This window comes from Pinus tabuliformis, chromosome 3_2 (assembly GCF_031772625.1).
Source record: "Pinus tabuliformis cultivar Carrire ecotype Pingquan chromosome 3_2, CPIR1, whole genome shotgun sequence".
NCBI lineage: Eukaryota > Viridiplantae > Streptophyta > Pinopsida > Pinales > Pinaceae > Pinus > Pinus tabuliformis.
In genome coordinates this window covers 371,655,360-371,670,831 of record NC_142302.1, presented here as the reverse complement: position 1 = coordinate 371,670,831, position 15,472 = coordinate 371,655,360, and the positions used below count along the sequence as shown (strand labels likewise).

Below are 15,472 nucleotides of genomic sequence, written 5' to 3'. Positions count from 1 at the left end.
TGCCAAGCTATCCAACTCACAAATTAGAAGAATTGGCCAATTGTTCATGCTCCCAAGATTCCAGCCCCGGCAGCCTCCCCCATATCTACATGTCTGGTTCAATGACATAGGGAGACTGCTAGTAGACATGATATCCTCCATCTTAGGATTCAAAACCAGTGAGTTTGTGGATGAGACAACCTTGGTAATGCTATCCATGTTCACTCCAGGACAACCCCCTGCTGTCCAGTATGACTATGCTACATTTATAACCAACAAGATTCATGAACAGTTCATGAACCTGGAGAGAGAGGGGGTATTCAAATACACCTCTTATATATATCATCTGCTATTGTACAATCAGCCTGATAGCTTTCCTGTTTTCCTCAAGAAGTTAGATGCAAAGGGAAAGAGAAGATCTGTAATGTTCTGGACATCAGTCTGTCATCATATTCATTACTCACCATACAACTACTGTGAGTTCATTGACCTGTTCATTCATCTAGCCTTGTCCCTGCTATAAAGTTCCCCTCCTCCTAGACTCACCGATGATATGCAGAAAATCCTCCAGCTTTCAAAGAACTATAGCATTGGAGATTGGTACTTCTACCAAGACCACACAGTGATCAGAATATATGGCTGTGAGCTAGCCCCATACAGACTGCCAAAGTATGTTCCCATGAGACTTTTTTCATTAGAATACTTCCGGCAGTTTGGCAATGCAGACATGATCCACTTTCATAGCAGAAATAAGAAAGCACAGCTGAAAATTAAGCACCAGTTGGGTCCATTTATCTTTAACAAGAGGGAAGAAACTTGGGAAGAGGCAGAAAAGATTCTAAAAAGCCTCTTTCTCAAGACAAGCTTCTATTGGGCACCCTATGACCCTAACCATTTCATAAGCCTCAGAAGAATCAAGTATAGTCTTGCTACCTATGATCACTTTAGCATTCCAGAAATTGAAAAACATGCTAACCAACTAGAGTGGAGAGAAGGCACATTAGTGGAGGATTATTCTGAAGAGGAATTAGCAGAAAGAGCCATTAAGAATTTAGAAAAAGTAGTTGACTTGGAATATTTTGGACAGGTTTGGTCTTCAGCCCCTCAGCATCTTGGGGAAACTGCCTCATCGTCCACTGTTCCCCAGCAGTCTACCAAAGCAACTGATCAAGCAGCAAACATGGCTAAAGGCAAAGTAGTACAACAAGAGGAGTCACCTCCTAATTTAGAGCAGCAAGTAGAACAACAAGAAGGCATGGCTAAGGCACCTACCTCCACAAAGCAGCAAACACAAGAGAAAATCCCTCCAAGGCAGGAGGTAACAGTTGAGTCCACAGTTTTACAAACACCAACTAATGAGGAAAGAATGAGGAAAAGAGATAGGAAAGAGGATACTCCTCCTACTACTTCAACGGATCAGTAAGGTGAGAAGAGACAAAGGCTAAATCCCTTTTTGGAGGAGGAATTACCGGAAAGACCAACCGATACTATGCTCCCTCCTAGCATTGAAACATCGGCCAGCTCCTTGCAGCAAGGACAGGAGATGCCACATGGGGCAGAGGTGAGTTCTTCAAGGCAGTGGTCCAAGGTGGACTCTAGCATCAAGAAGCAGTTCATAGACATCAAGAAAAGAAATGAGCCTCTCAAAGACCAGATCTACAATGAACTCTTAAAGATGGCACCAACTAATCAGCAAAGGCTAATGTCGGCTTATGATATTCAAGAACAAAAAATGACTCTGAGTCATTTTAAGCCTACTATGCATCAACCTCAATCAGCTGCTGATTATATCAGAACCAATTTGGATATTTTCGCCAAAGACATCCACCCCATGGACCAGATCGAGCTACATAGGCAAACAGGGGAGATGCTCTATTCCACATTGGCTGATAAAACCCTATTAGCACACCAATTGCAAAATTCTTTACACAATACTATAGCTCAGATAGAATTAGAAAAGGCATCATCTCAAGCCAAGGACAACAGAATCAAGTCCTTGGAAGAAATTATTATAGAGTTGGGACATGATCCAAAAGACACCAAGGGTGTGCAGGAACTATTGAAGAAAAGAGATGAAGACATAGCAGCTCTGAGAAAGCATATCAAGCTACCAGCTACCCTTCACCCTCAGACTGGAGAGGTTGCAGAACAAAAGAAGGATCATGATGTGGTTGCTTTACTCCTGAGTTTATATAAGAGATTGATGGAGACAGAGGGTGCATTAGAGGTAGCATTAAAAACAAAATAAGGTGAAGTACCAACTCAGCCAGCACAGACATCTGCATCCATTGAAGGTGTGCCACTTGCAACTACTGCAACAGGTCCTCCCACCGGACAAACATCAGAGGCAGGCCCTTCAGGCTCAGCACCAACTACAAAAGTAACAACACCAACAACAACATCAGAACAGGTGCCCAGCCTCAGCATGCAGAATATGATGAAGGAGCTTGAAGCACTAGAAGCACAGATGGCTGAATTAAATGTGACCAAAGAAAAATTGGTTGCTATTGAAGAAAAATATGATAAGTCAAAGCAGAGCATAGCTGAAAGAACAAGAGAGGTAAGGGCTCTTGAAAAAGGAATAAAGGAACTAGAAAAAGAGCTTTCTCTTGATAAGGTTATAATTGAAGTTAAGAAAATCCTATGGGCCAACATTGGTCAATCCATTACAGACCAGTGGCAGTATATTGAAACTATCCATGAGCGTATGGATCTCATAGGCAGGGCCCAATCAGAAAATCAGAGAGCCAGGGCATCTCTAGGAAATATGCCTGAAATAGCCAACAGAATGATTAATTTCCTTAACAATCTCACTAGCCCCCAGCTGGCAGGAATGGGTATCACCAGTAGAACTGATACTATTTTACTAATAAAGAGGGTGCTTACCTTAAGAAATTATGTGCAAACATTGGACAAAAGGTGTCAAGAAATGCAAGCAGAGGTGAATAAATTTATTGAAAAGATCACAGCATTGCATAACAGAGGTCTTCCCAGCTTGGTAACTAGTGCAGGAAGGTTACTATCACATGAGCACTATGCCAAAAGGGTCAATAGCTATGCCACAAACCAGATCACTGCATCAACAAGTGCCCCAGAGGAAACATGGCCTCCATCTGGACAGAGTCTCTATGACAAGCTAGAGAATTTATTCTTTATTATGAATGAGATTAAACATCTTTTTGAAGTGCCTCCAAACTATTACAAATACACTGAGGCAGATGAGACCCTAGGTAAAATCCTGAGACACCAATTGCCTATGTAAGGATGGTGGATGGGCATGATACAAACTTTGCTGTGAAGAAACAGGTTTATTCACCAGGTTTTTGTGTATCGATCACAAGTCAGCATTTTCAGAATATTGATATAGTTGCTCTGACTGGGAAAGGAGCGGAAAAGGCCAACTCAGCAATCAAATTTGGCAACCAAAGCAGGACCTATAAATGCAGATGACAGGGCTAAGGCAGCCACACCATGACAAGGCAGTAAAGGTAGATTTCTCAAAATCAATGCAAAGCACTCGGCCGACCCCGGTTGCCTACAAAAGTCAAAGGATTTCTGACAGAAGTGATCAACCATTGATTGTTCATTTAAAGTAGCAATAACTATTGCATCCACTATTTTTGAGAGTTGGTAAAGAAAGTTATTAAGCAAATGACTCATCGTTAAGATATTTTTGTAAAAAAGTTGTATATATATCCCCACGCATAAACTTGTTGGGGTTGTTGATTTCTCTTCTGAAGAGCTATACTGTAATTTCAGACTTTCAATACAAGAAGCTGATGGAATTTCTAAAGTTCTGTGTTATTTGAAGTGTTGTGATGAGATTGCTTGCTGCTGTAGGATTCCTGCGTTATTTCATGTTACAATAAGTTTTCTGAAGCGTGTCATTATGTTCTTTTCTCTTACATAATTCGCCTATGTTGTATATTTCTTAGTCTTAGCATTAGAGAAAAAGAATAGTTCAGGATTTGTTTATTGAACACCCTAAACTCAATCTCTGATGTTAATTATGTCTTCTTCAGAATAGTTATGAATGTGAAATTCTTAATTGCTCACATTCACACTGAATCTTTCATAGTAAATACTGTTCAGGAATTTTGAGTTGCTCATGAGTAATATTTCATTTCTCCATATCACCAGCATAGTGAAAGATTCTTAGTTGCCTCTCACTAGCTGGTAACAGTCCATATTCCCAAATTTGAAGATTGTTTCATGAGTGCCCATCTGGCCCTACAGTATCATCATTCTCACTAAGAACCTCAAGCAACACATAATCATGGACTCCAATGCCCAATGGACTAAAAACCCCTTAATATTTCATTTCAGCTGTTAGAAGATATCATTCAACCAAACTTTAAACAAAATTTAGTGCATCATAACTAGCCTAAAACATCATAAAACAAAGCTAAAACCTAAAGAGAGAACCCTCTCTGATTGCAGGTAGGCTAGAACCCGTGATCCAAAGATTGGTTTTTGGTTACCTCGGCCGTATTCCCTTAGGAGTCAAAGGGAACAACCTGAGTGTTAACACCGCGCTTCTGCCTGTGTGCGTCGCGCTTCCCAAATCACCTCCCAACTCACTCAAATGCTCGCCAATCTCACTCTCCCACCTTCTGCAATGTCTTTCCAAGTCTTCAATGGCACAATGGCTTCGCTTTGGGCCAGAATATGTATTTATAGGCTTCAGAGAAACTGGTTTGATTTTTTCCTCTTTAAAAACCCACTTTCTAATGTTGAGTTTTGCACCTTTTTATTGACTTTTAAACACTCTGCTTTTCCATTTTTTCTTCAAAATTATAGCTCTCTTGATGAAATTTTCGGCATTTCTTTGCGGGGACTGTGTGACTGGGCCTCTGGCTTTGAAATCCATGACTGCATCTGAAAATGTCAACTGTCGATTTTTTTTTGGAAAATTTTGCTATAAATGACACTGTTTAACTTTTCTTCAAAACAGAGTTTTGAAGAAGAGTCGATGTCTCTTGCGATGATGATGAAGCTTTCTACACTGTAGGTGTATAATATCTCCCTTTGGCCTACATGACTTTGTTCTGGGCATGTTTTCAGAGACCAAAGTGATGAATTTCTAGATCCAAACCATAAAAAATGACTCTGTCCTGTAACAGGACCAGACCTTGACTATCATGAATTTGATTGATTTAGGACCAAGACCTGAACCAGCAGAGGCCCAACATGAGGGGAAATGAGTAGCATGACTTTTTTCCGTTAGATCATGACATGTCCCTAGTGAAATGCAGTTGAGTGGACGAAGCGGGACACCCAAAATTGAAATGCACAAAGAGCTTTGATCTCTGACGGAGGGCTGACTAGATCGACTCTAACATTGCTCCAATGGGGGATGGTAGCTCCTTGGAGGTGCCAAGAATGGCAGATCTCTGGAGGAGCTAGATAGTGCTTCTTGGTCCATTGGGCTATGGAGTCATCATTTTGATAATTAGCACAAGACTGACTTGTTTACAAAACTGGAGTAACCAAGAAATTGACTCAAACTTGACAATTGGAATAACTCAAAAACTGACTCTACATACTAAAACCAAACTAAAATAAAAATGGTATTTACAATGACAGTGGAAGCAGCGTTAATAGATCAATAATGATACCGCTTGAGCAGTGTTGGGCCGCCAAATTAACCTCAATTTTCACTCCATTTTCACCTTTATCCTCATTTCATCATGTTATCATTACATAACCCTATATTTCCATTACCATATGAGTTTATATTTTCATTTTCCAAAGTTATTAATTTCATGTATTTAGAGTGAATTTATGATTAAAAGTTAGAGAAATAACATGTATTTCCTTATACCTAAATGTGGCTTGATTTTGATGACATGTGTAGATCATTTTGAAGTTTCGAAGGCACCCTTATGTGGCCTCCTAAGATCAAATTCGAATTTCAACTCAATAGGTGGACCATACTCCAAGGAGAAAGATAATGGAGATTTTGATGTGTCATGGGATTTGTATCTAGCATTTAGGGATAAGTTGAGACAAGTATGGGTCTAGTAGATATTTAAGGGATCTACATTTATTGAGTAGATATCCCTAATTCATGTATAAATAAGAAGAGCATCCTCCAAATCATGTTATGATGAGGAGGAGGCAGAGAAAACAATTATCAGTTATTCATTAGCACCAAATTTATGATTGTTCATTCAACATGAATAATATCATTTTCTCCAAATCATGAGTTATGAGTGTTGTTTGATTCTTAAGGTGCGATAGTTGTTCATGTGTGCTCATTGAGGAATGGAAGGATCCCCATACTGAGATAAGTGCACTTTGTTGTAAAGTAATGTTGTGAATATAATAATTTTAATTATGATGTTCATCTTATTTCTTTCTTGTAAATACTTGTAGATGATTTTAGTATGAATTCATGTTGTGGCCATGTTTTGTTGTTTGAAGGTTGATATCCTTTCAGTAGCTAGTTTTGATGTGAGAAGGAAAACCAGGAACTCCTAAGTTAGGAGTCTCTTCTCCATGAGCTAGATTAAATTGAAATAAGATTTACTTTATCATATGCTTTCCTAGATTAGATTTATGTGAATATTGATTCCCTTTCAGTATCTAGAGAAATCAAGTCCTCCTAAGTTAGGAGACTCTTCTCCATTAAGAACTGAACTGAAAACAATATTTACTTGCTTTCATTTATATGCTTTCTTTCTTGCTTTCTTAGGTGTTTGGTAATGTTATTATAGGAAAGTTGTAGAAGGACAATCGGGACTCTTGAACAAGAGACTCTTCTCTATCTTCTAAAGTAAAATAATTCCATTGATCAAACATTTTTATGCTTTTATAAAATAGATCTGATAGTTTAGATTTGTAATATGCATTTCCATTGTAAACAAACTTCCTACACCTGTTTCATCTAAGGTCCCATATATTTTGGTTTGCTTCTAAGTTTACGATTCCCCGGATTGATGAATTAAATGACAAGGATTTAGCAGAAAACTAAATCGCCCAACATTTTGGCGTCGTTGCCGGGGAAGCAAACTTAGATGTAAGCTAGTTAGGAAGATTGTTTAGGAAGTATTTTTTTTATTTATTTAGGATCATTTAGGGTTAGTTGCATTTAGGAATTTTCATTTAAGTTTATTCTCATATAGAAAACATAGAAATAGAACACAAATAAGAAAACCCCCCATTCACTAAAAAAAAAACAAAAACACAAGAAAAATCCATATGTATATATGGAAAACTATGAATATAAGTTTGGAACAACTCGCTCAGATCCTAGCAAGTGTTAGGATCTTCTCTTCTTGCGAAGAAGAGATCTTGATAGCAGCCAAAAGCTTAACTACTCCTTTAGAAGAAAACAATGAATTAGCATTTGAAGAATCATCCTGTATATCTAACGATGAACAATTATTTGAACAGGAAATTGAGGAGGACGAAGAGAAGTTGCACCACGATATGAATCAGAGTGGAAATCACGCCTATGAAAGCCTTATCGACAAGTGGTTTCGATGGTTTCAAACAAGTACGAGGTTAGATCGATTTTGTTTTTATTTCATTAGATCATACTCACAAAAACTAGAGTCGATCATCCTTGTATATTTTCATTTTAAAATTGCGAAATTGAAAATGAATATATTTTTATTACTATTGCGTGAATGGTTACATTGGAAATTTAATTACACGTAATAGTTTGTAATTTTCGATTAACATAGAGTAGGTAGGATCATGTTTTATGTTTTGAATAAGTATGCTCTCCTCCTGCGTTTTCACACGATCTCGAGGATCAGAAAGTAGAATGTTTATAAATATTTTCAGAGTTGCAATACACTTGTCTCCATTTGCTAAAAAAATATCCTAAACCAATAAAAAAATCCTAGAATGTTTTAGGATTAGAATAAATTTAAAGACTTTTTATAAGATTTTGATTTAAAAAAAATTAAAAATTAAAAAAATTAGAATAAATTCAATTTCTTTTAAAAAATGATTTTGATTTTAACATAACAAATTCTTAGGAATAAAATCTTTTTTATTTTTATTTATTTATTTAAATTTATTTTGGTAGAAAAAAGGAATAGATTTATTTATTTTTTTTTATTTTTTTTTAAACAAAAAAAAATTGATTTACTAATTAAAAAAAAACAAAATAAATCAATTTTTTTTTTTTTTTTAAAAAAAAAAAAATTGATTTACTAATTTAAAAAAAAACAAAATAAATCAATTTTTTTTTTTTTAAGTTAGAAAAAAAATTTAGAAAATAAATCAAATTAAAAAAATCATTTTTCTTAATAATAATACAAAACAATAAAAAAAATCATTTCTTTTTAGAGATTTTAATTTTAAATTTAAAAAAAAAAAAAACAAAAAAAAACATACATATATATATTTCAAAACCAAACAAAAACATAAAATAACAAAACAATAAAAGCACATAAAAACAAAACCTAATTTAAAAAAAAAATAATAAAAAAAAACAAACAATCGCTAAAACACACCAATCTGATTAACATACAATTCAGTGGAGCGACCGTATGAGACTCCCTCAGGTTTTTTGTGTTTTGAAAGTGCTGATAATTCAAATATCATCCATGGCGAATTTTTTTTTTACCTACAGCACTGCAACTGTTCATTGTGGAACCGGCCTACTGTAATTGGGGGGATGATTTCACGAGATTCGAAGAGACTTCAACTCAAAACTCGGAGGGGATCCCTGAGCTCTCAGCGAGCGAAGGTTAGCGAAGGTTAGAGGGTCCCTGAGCTTTCAGCGAGCGAAGGAAATGAGATTGTAGTATGTAGGACGACAGGTCATCATGCACGTCATCCAAATGGCCCATACATTTCATTCCAAACCTTCAACAATAAACATCTCAAAAGACACAAAGAAAAAACAAAATGCACGTAATTCTTGCATGACATACAGAAGTTAAAAAAATTGCAAAAAAAAAAAGAGAAATATAAAAGAGGCATCTCAGAGGAGGGTTGAAAATAGCGATGGCTCTCAAGCCCGGCGAGGCGAAAGCCCTCAGGCGGCCACTGCGAATGTTATGAGAAACAGACCTTTCTTTTATCATCATGGACCACGCCATTAACAATTAGTGAAAAACAAGATGAAAGTATATCTAAACACCGTGATACCAATCACTATAAATAGAAGGGCCACATCGCCACTCTTCAACGTGATTTCACTATGATCCAAGCCGCTACCAATTTAATTCCAACGAATAACCAAAATCATATTCCTTAATCGTCTGAACAGTCTCCAGCTCCAGAACAAACATTGATGTAAATTCTTTTATGGCAGTTTCAACTGCCCTCAGTTTTTACGCATCCATTAAACTCGGTTAGAGAAAAATCCTCCTAAAATCAGCCTCTCTGTTTTAATTCGTTGCTATCCTATCTTGATGTGATTTCCTGTCACCTCTCTCCACAGGATCTCGATTTTCCAATCCACGAATCATTCAAAAATATGATTTATTGGAATGACATAGTGACAAGCCCAGCAATCCCACCAAATCTGCAAAGGTGCGAGAGCTCGGATGCTTTATTTTCTGGTTAACGTTAGGTTGTAGTATCCCAGGAATGGTTTGTGTTGGGGTTTGTTTTGGAGTTTTTAGTGGATTCTGGTATTGTGAAGCAAGAATGCATTTTCTACGTTTGAAATCAACTTGAGTGTTACAAAAACGAGGTATTGCTTGCTTGTTTTGGAAGGTTTTAGTAGGGGATCGGAGTCAGTGGAGGTATTACAGGGTCTTAAATAGACTTTGGTCGCTGAAAATGGAAGAAAAGAAATGGCACGTCTGTGAAATGAATGGCCTGGTTCTGGAGCAGTAGATGAGGGTTTTTGGTTTTAGATGACTGGTTGTTGTTCACCCGAGGCACACTTGCGAAGCTGATAATATTGAGATATAACGAATCAAGATGTGCAAAGTAATGTCCCAATGCATGGTGGAAAGCATGCTTGTGGCACATAAGGCATAAATTTAGGAAGGATTTGTTGGATATCAGGAGTAAATAAGGGATACGGGCGGGCTCAGTTGACTTGAAGTAGGTAAGGCGGTGCCACTTTTTGTCTCTGTGCTTACATTCCAGTTGGAATTAGCACACCGATCCATCAGAAAATTGGAGGAATAGGTTTACAGTTTGCAGTAACAACTAAGTGAGAAAGATGATCAGCTAAAGCTCACCACCGAAAAGCACACAAAAGCCAGGGATGAGGCTACACATAATGCATCTGTATTGAAGAAACATATAGCAATATGTGCAGAGTTAAGAAATGAATGTGAGCGATTTCGGCGTGAGAGAGATGCATTTGAAGAGCAAATCGTAGAGGCTCATGATAAAAGGGAATTGGCAGAGAAGCGAGCCACTGAAGCTGAAATACGTGAAAGAGTAGTACAACGTCACTTAGAAAAAGCCTTACAAGTATCTTCAATGGCCAATCTTGATAGAAAATGGAATGGTTATTTGGAAGAAATGCTTCCAAACTGCATTAGCAATGAACGTGTAACTTTACGTAGTAAGCCACAGACAAAAAGGGTTATGAAAAAAAATTGCTGCTCCTTTAGCTCCTGTGGCCTCAAGTGGTTTGATTTCTGAGGGAAAGATAGAGGATGAGCATCTTGTCCAGCCAACTCCCAAAAAGAAAGTCAAGTCTGAAGGACTTAATTTGTGCAATGAGTCACCAATTGATCGCAGAAAACTGTCTGCCTGCCATAATGATAGTAATTTTCATTCATGCCAAGTTCTTGACAGTTCTGGAAAATATAAGATCGAGGAAAAGTTCTCTGCCAATGACATGAGTAGCATGCAAGAAAAATTGGAACCCTCTGTCAGCGGAATCCAGAACTAGTCCATCTGAAGCACATATTTTTTGTTTTGTTCCACTTTTATAATTATCAAATCACTTTTCTCGAATGGATTTCTTCAATGAATGGTTTACATGTAAGGATGGTGAGCAGTTGAAGATGACACAGAAGGTTTGCCAAAAATACCTTTTTGAATTGGAGAGAGGTAAACTTCTCTGAAAGAAATTGGCACCAGAAAGTTTGTTTTTTAGATGATATTGATAGGTTTGGCTTCATTTTTGTTCCTTTTCTCTTTAAACTGATTCAGCTTTTCATGTGAAGACAACACTGGTTATATACTACCTTGCCTGATTATTTGACAGGGTGACATTTCATATGAAAAGGGTAACCAGTTTAGATGACTGATTGAGGAAATTTTTATCTCCTTGTGACTCTATGGAACCCCTAGGCATTCCAAAAACATGTACCTAATTTTTTTTGGGTGAATGTGACAGATACAGTAACTATCTAAGTGGCTCCAAAACTGGCAACCATAACCCACTTGGATATCAGCTGTTGTAAGATGATGGCTTCCTCTTCACTAGAGGCTCTGGGAAAACACTGCAAGGCCCTCGCACATTTGAGTAGGAATATGCACCCACAGGGCACTCTCAGTCAATCTCCAACGGATGATGAGGCCTTTGCTATTGCTGAACATATGTCTCACTTGAAGAATATGGAATTGGCTTGTGGACTGCGCCTTTCTTTCCCAGGTTCATGGAGACTTTGAGTTATTACACTGCTATGTTTGAATCTTTGGATGTGACTCTGCCAAGGGATAGCAAAGAGCGTGTCAGCGTGGAGCAGCACTGCCTAGCACGTGATATAGCGAATGTTATTTCCTGTGAAGGTGATGAAAGAGTAGAGAGGCATGAGCCTTTAGGTAAGTGGAGGTCCCATCTGACTAAGGCAACAAGGCTGGATTGGAACAACTATTGCTTAACACTCTGTTGGCCATTTTCAGTCAACAATTTGACGAAGTCGATGGGATTTGTGGTGTTGTGGCTGGGTGAAAGATAATCTGAAGAGGAAGAGAATTAAAATGAAGAGGAGACTGTTGGGGTTGGATCGACTAAATATTTGGTATTATTCATATTTTATTTTTAAATTAGTTTAAATTTACTTTTTCTTAGATTTAGAATTTGTACTAATGTTATTTGAATTTATAATTTTCATTTTCTTTTATTCCAATTTAGATTTAGTTTTAGTTTATTGTTAATATTAATTTAATTTAGTTTGATCATTATAGATTTTCATTAATAAATAATTATTTTAGAATTAAAAAAAAAAAACAAATTAATAAATAAAAATTCCAAAAAAAAAAAACAAATAAAATAACAAAATCAAAGCAATTAAAAAAATATCAAAACCATTAAAAAAAACAAATTAAAAAAAAAAAAAAAATTGCAAATGGACATTTCATAACAGCTGAAAACATTTTATGCTAACTTGTCTTGTTGGAATTGGGAACGAGCGCGCAAAGGCAACAGGTAAAAAAATTCATTTCATTTTATATTGGTTGCTAAGCATCCATACTCATACTTGAATTTTATGTTCTTCAAAAAGCTCTCACAATTTTCATGCAAGATTTGTACTGAGCTTTGACAGGTGCGCGATGATCCAAGTCCATGTAGATGTGATCTTTTGAAATCACATTCATCATTGAAAGCTTGAAGGAGTTAATTACAAATGCCATGAAATTTGTCACTACAGAGAAATCTTTTGCATCATGATATGTTTACCCACACTTCTCCTTCAAAGCATCATCAGCCATTAATGTTAAAGTCCATTGATTCATTGCCTTGTCCATCATGACTTCATACATGTCTACTTTTCTGATTCGTATACATTTTTGCCTACCTTTCAGTTCATCTTTTTGCCTCATGAATAAACCATCCATCTCTCTACATTGCCTTCCTTTCCTTGCTATAAAAATTGTTTGGCCATAACATCTTGTATCTATAGTCCTACCAATCATTTGTACGAACTCGTGTTGACTGATGTGGGATTCCTTAAGGCCCACCTTTCAACAAGTCTTGACCCATCGACCTCAGCACCTTATCTGGGATAAAGACTAGAGTCATTATTAGTACCTTGAGGCTTGCATGCCCTAATGGCAAGTCTTCTTGCCAACGAACAATGGGAATACATTAATGTCCCTTGTTTGTTTGATCTTGCAAGTGGCTCGACATCATCTCATTCGTTCGCACTTCGCAAGATGTACTTGGGTACCTTGGCACTCATTGACATTAATGGTGAGTTTGCCTCGCATTGGTTAACGAAATTCATCAATGGTCGGTAATCCAATGACTTCTTTCCATGTTCGACATCGACACATTCATTCACATGGAAAGAATTGTGCCACGATGTGGGATGAGACGAAGACTATATGATTCAAGAGAAGATTCAGCAGGTTCAGTAATAGTAATAAAAGATCCACATTCGCAACTTCATCCTATATGCAACCAAGACACATATCACATTCTTGTATTCTTCATTCCATGATTCAACAACAGAAGCTACACTTTTCTACATATACACAGTTTGTCCACTCAGGTAAGTAGAGGTATGTTATCTTCTAGCTTTTTATCATACAATTCTGTTAATACTAAAATTATAATTTTTGGAAAATGCTTCACCATGTTCATATTCACATCCATACTCCATTATCACCTTCCATATGTCATATATGTCATTTCTACACATATCATCCTAACCAACATACTTTTTCCAAACAACTACTATTGCATTATGATTCAAATGTTACATGTTTTGCAAATGAAGATCAAAGAAATAATGGTTGATTAAATGTTTTCAAATTCTTTTGATGCAACCCAAAAACAATGAAAGTATTGTTACACAAGAACCAATACTAATCAAATTTTGGTTGTCACACAAGAACCAACCAAAATAATATGTTGCAATCAAATGTTTTTAAGAGAGAAGACTTTGCAAAAAGGAACAAAGTTGTCAAAAAGAAAATGATGTGAAATTAAAAAATCGATATCAACCAAAGTTCATGTAAAAGCAAGACAATTCAAAAGATCAAATCATGATCAATGCAATAGATTGCATGAGGACTTGCAATAACTTAGTTGGGGGGTATGTTCGGCCGCCAAATTAACCTCAATTTTCACTCCATTTTCACCTTTATCCTCATTTTGTCACCTCATTTCATCATATTATCATTACATAACCCTATATTTCCATTACCATATGAGTTTATATTTTCATTTTCCAAGTTATTAATTTCATGTATTTAGAGTGAATTTATGATTAAAAGTTAGAGAAATAACATGTATTTTCTTATACCTAAAAGTGGCTTTGGTTTGATGACATGTGTAGAACATTTGGAAGTTTCCAAGGCACCCTTATGTGGCCTCCCAAGATCAAATTCGAATTTCAACTCAAGAGGTGGACCATATTCCAAGGAGAAAGATCATGGAGATTTTGATGTGTCATGGGATTTGTATCTAGCATTTAGGGATAAGTTGAGACAAGTATGGGTCTAGTAGATATTTAAGGGATCTACATTTATTGAGTAGATATCCCTAATTCATGTATAAATAAGAAGAGCATCCTCCAAATCATGTTATGATGAGGAGGAGGGAGAGAAAAAAACTATCAGTTATTCATTAGCACCAAATTTATGATTGTTCATTCAACATGAATAATATCATTTTCTCCAAATCATGAGTTATGAGTGTTGTTTGATTCTTAAGGTGTGATAGTTGTTCATGTGTGCTCATTGAGGAATGGAAGGATCCCCATATTAAGATAAGTGCACTTTGTTGTAAATTAATGTTGTGAATATACTAATTTTAATTATGATGTTCATCTTATTTCTTTCTTGTAAATACTTGTAGATGATTTTAGTATGAATTCATGTTGTGGCCATGTTTTGTTGTGTGAAGGTTGATCTCCTTTCAATAGCTAGTTTTGATGTGAGAAGGAAAACCAGGAACTCCTAAGTTAGGAGTCTCTTCTCCATGAGCTAGATTAAATTGAAATAAGATTTACTTTCTCATATGCTTTCCTAGATTAGATTTATGTGAATATTGATTCCCTTTCAGTATCTAGAGAAATCAAGTCCTCCTAAGTTAGGAGACTCTTCTCCATTAAGAACTGAACTGAAAACAATAATTACTTGCTTTCATTTATATGCTTTCTTTCTTGCTTTCTTAGGTGTTTGGTAATGTTATTATAGGAAGGTTGTAGAAGGACAATCAGGACTCTTGAACAAGAGACTCTTCTCTATCTTCTAAAGTAAAATAATTCCATTGATCAAACATTTTTATGCTTTTATAAAATAGATCTGATAGTTTGGATTTGTAATATGCATTTCCATTCTAAACAAACTTCCTGCACCTGTTTCATCTAATGTCCCATATATTTTGGTTTTCTTCTAAGTTTACGATTCCCGGATTGATGAATTAAATGATAGGGATTTAGTATACAACTAAATCGCCCAACAAGCAGCCGACCATTGATCAGCCCTCCAGGACAGTCTTCCCCATTCATTTCCTTCAAAAGAAAGGCATTTTGACCTCTATATGCTGCGATTTTGAAAGGATCCTTCCACAGCTTTTTGAACTTTCCGTGCTTGCCTTTCTCTTCATTCCTTGCATCCCACTTCAGCACCACATAATCCAACTGAAATTTGTCCACTTTAG

The 15,472-nt window shown here is 36.4% G+C and overlaps 1 pseudogene; it reads left to right on the top strand.

Annotated features, from left to right (window-relative positions):
• The first annotated feature begins 7,200 nt into the window (after positions 1-7,200).
• Positions 7,201-10,923, top strand: LOC149180963 (uncharacterized; annotated as a pseudogene).
• The last annotated feature ends 4,549 nt before the right edge of the window (positions 10,924-15,472 follow it).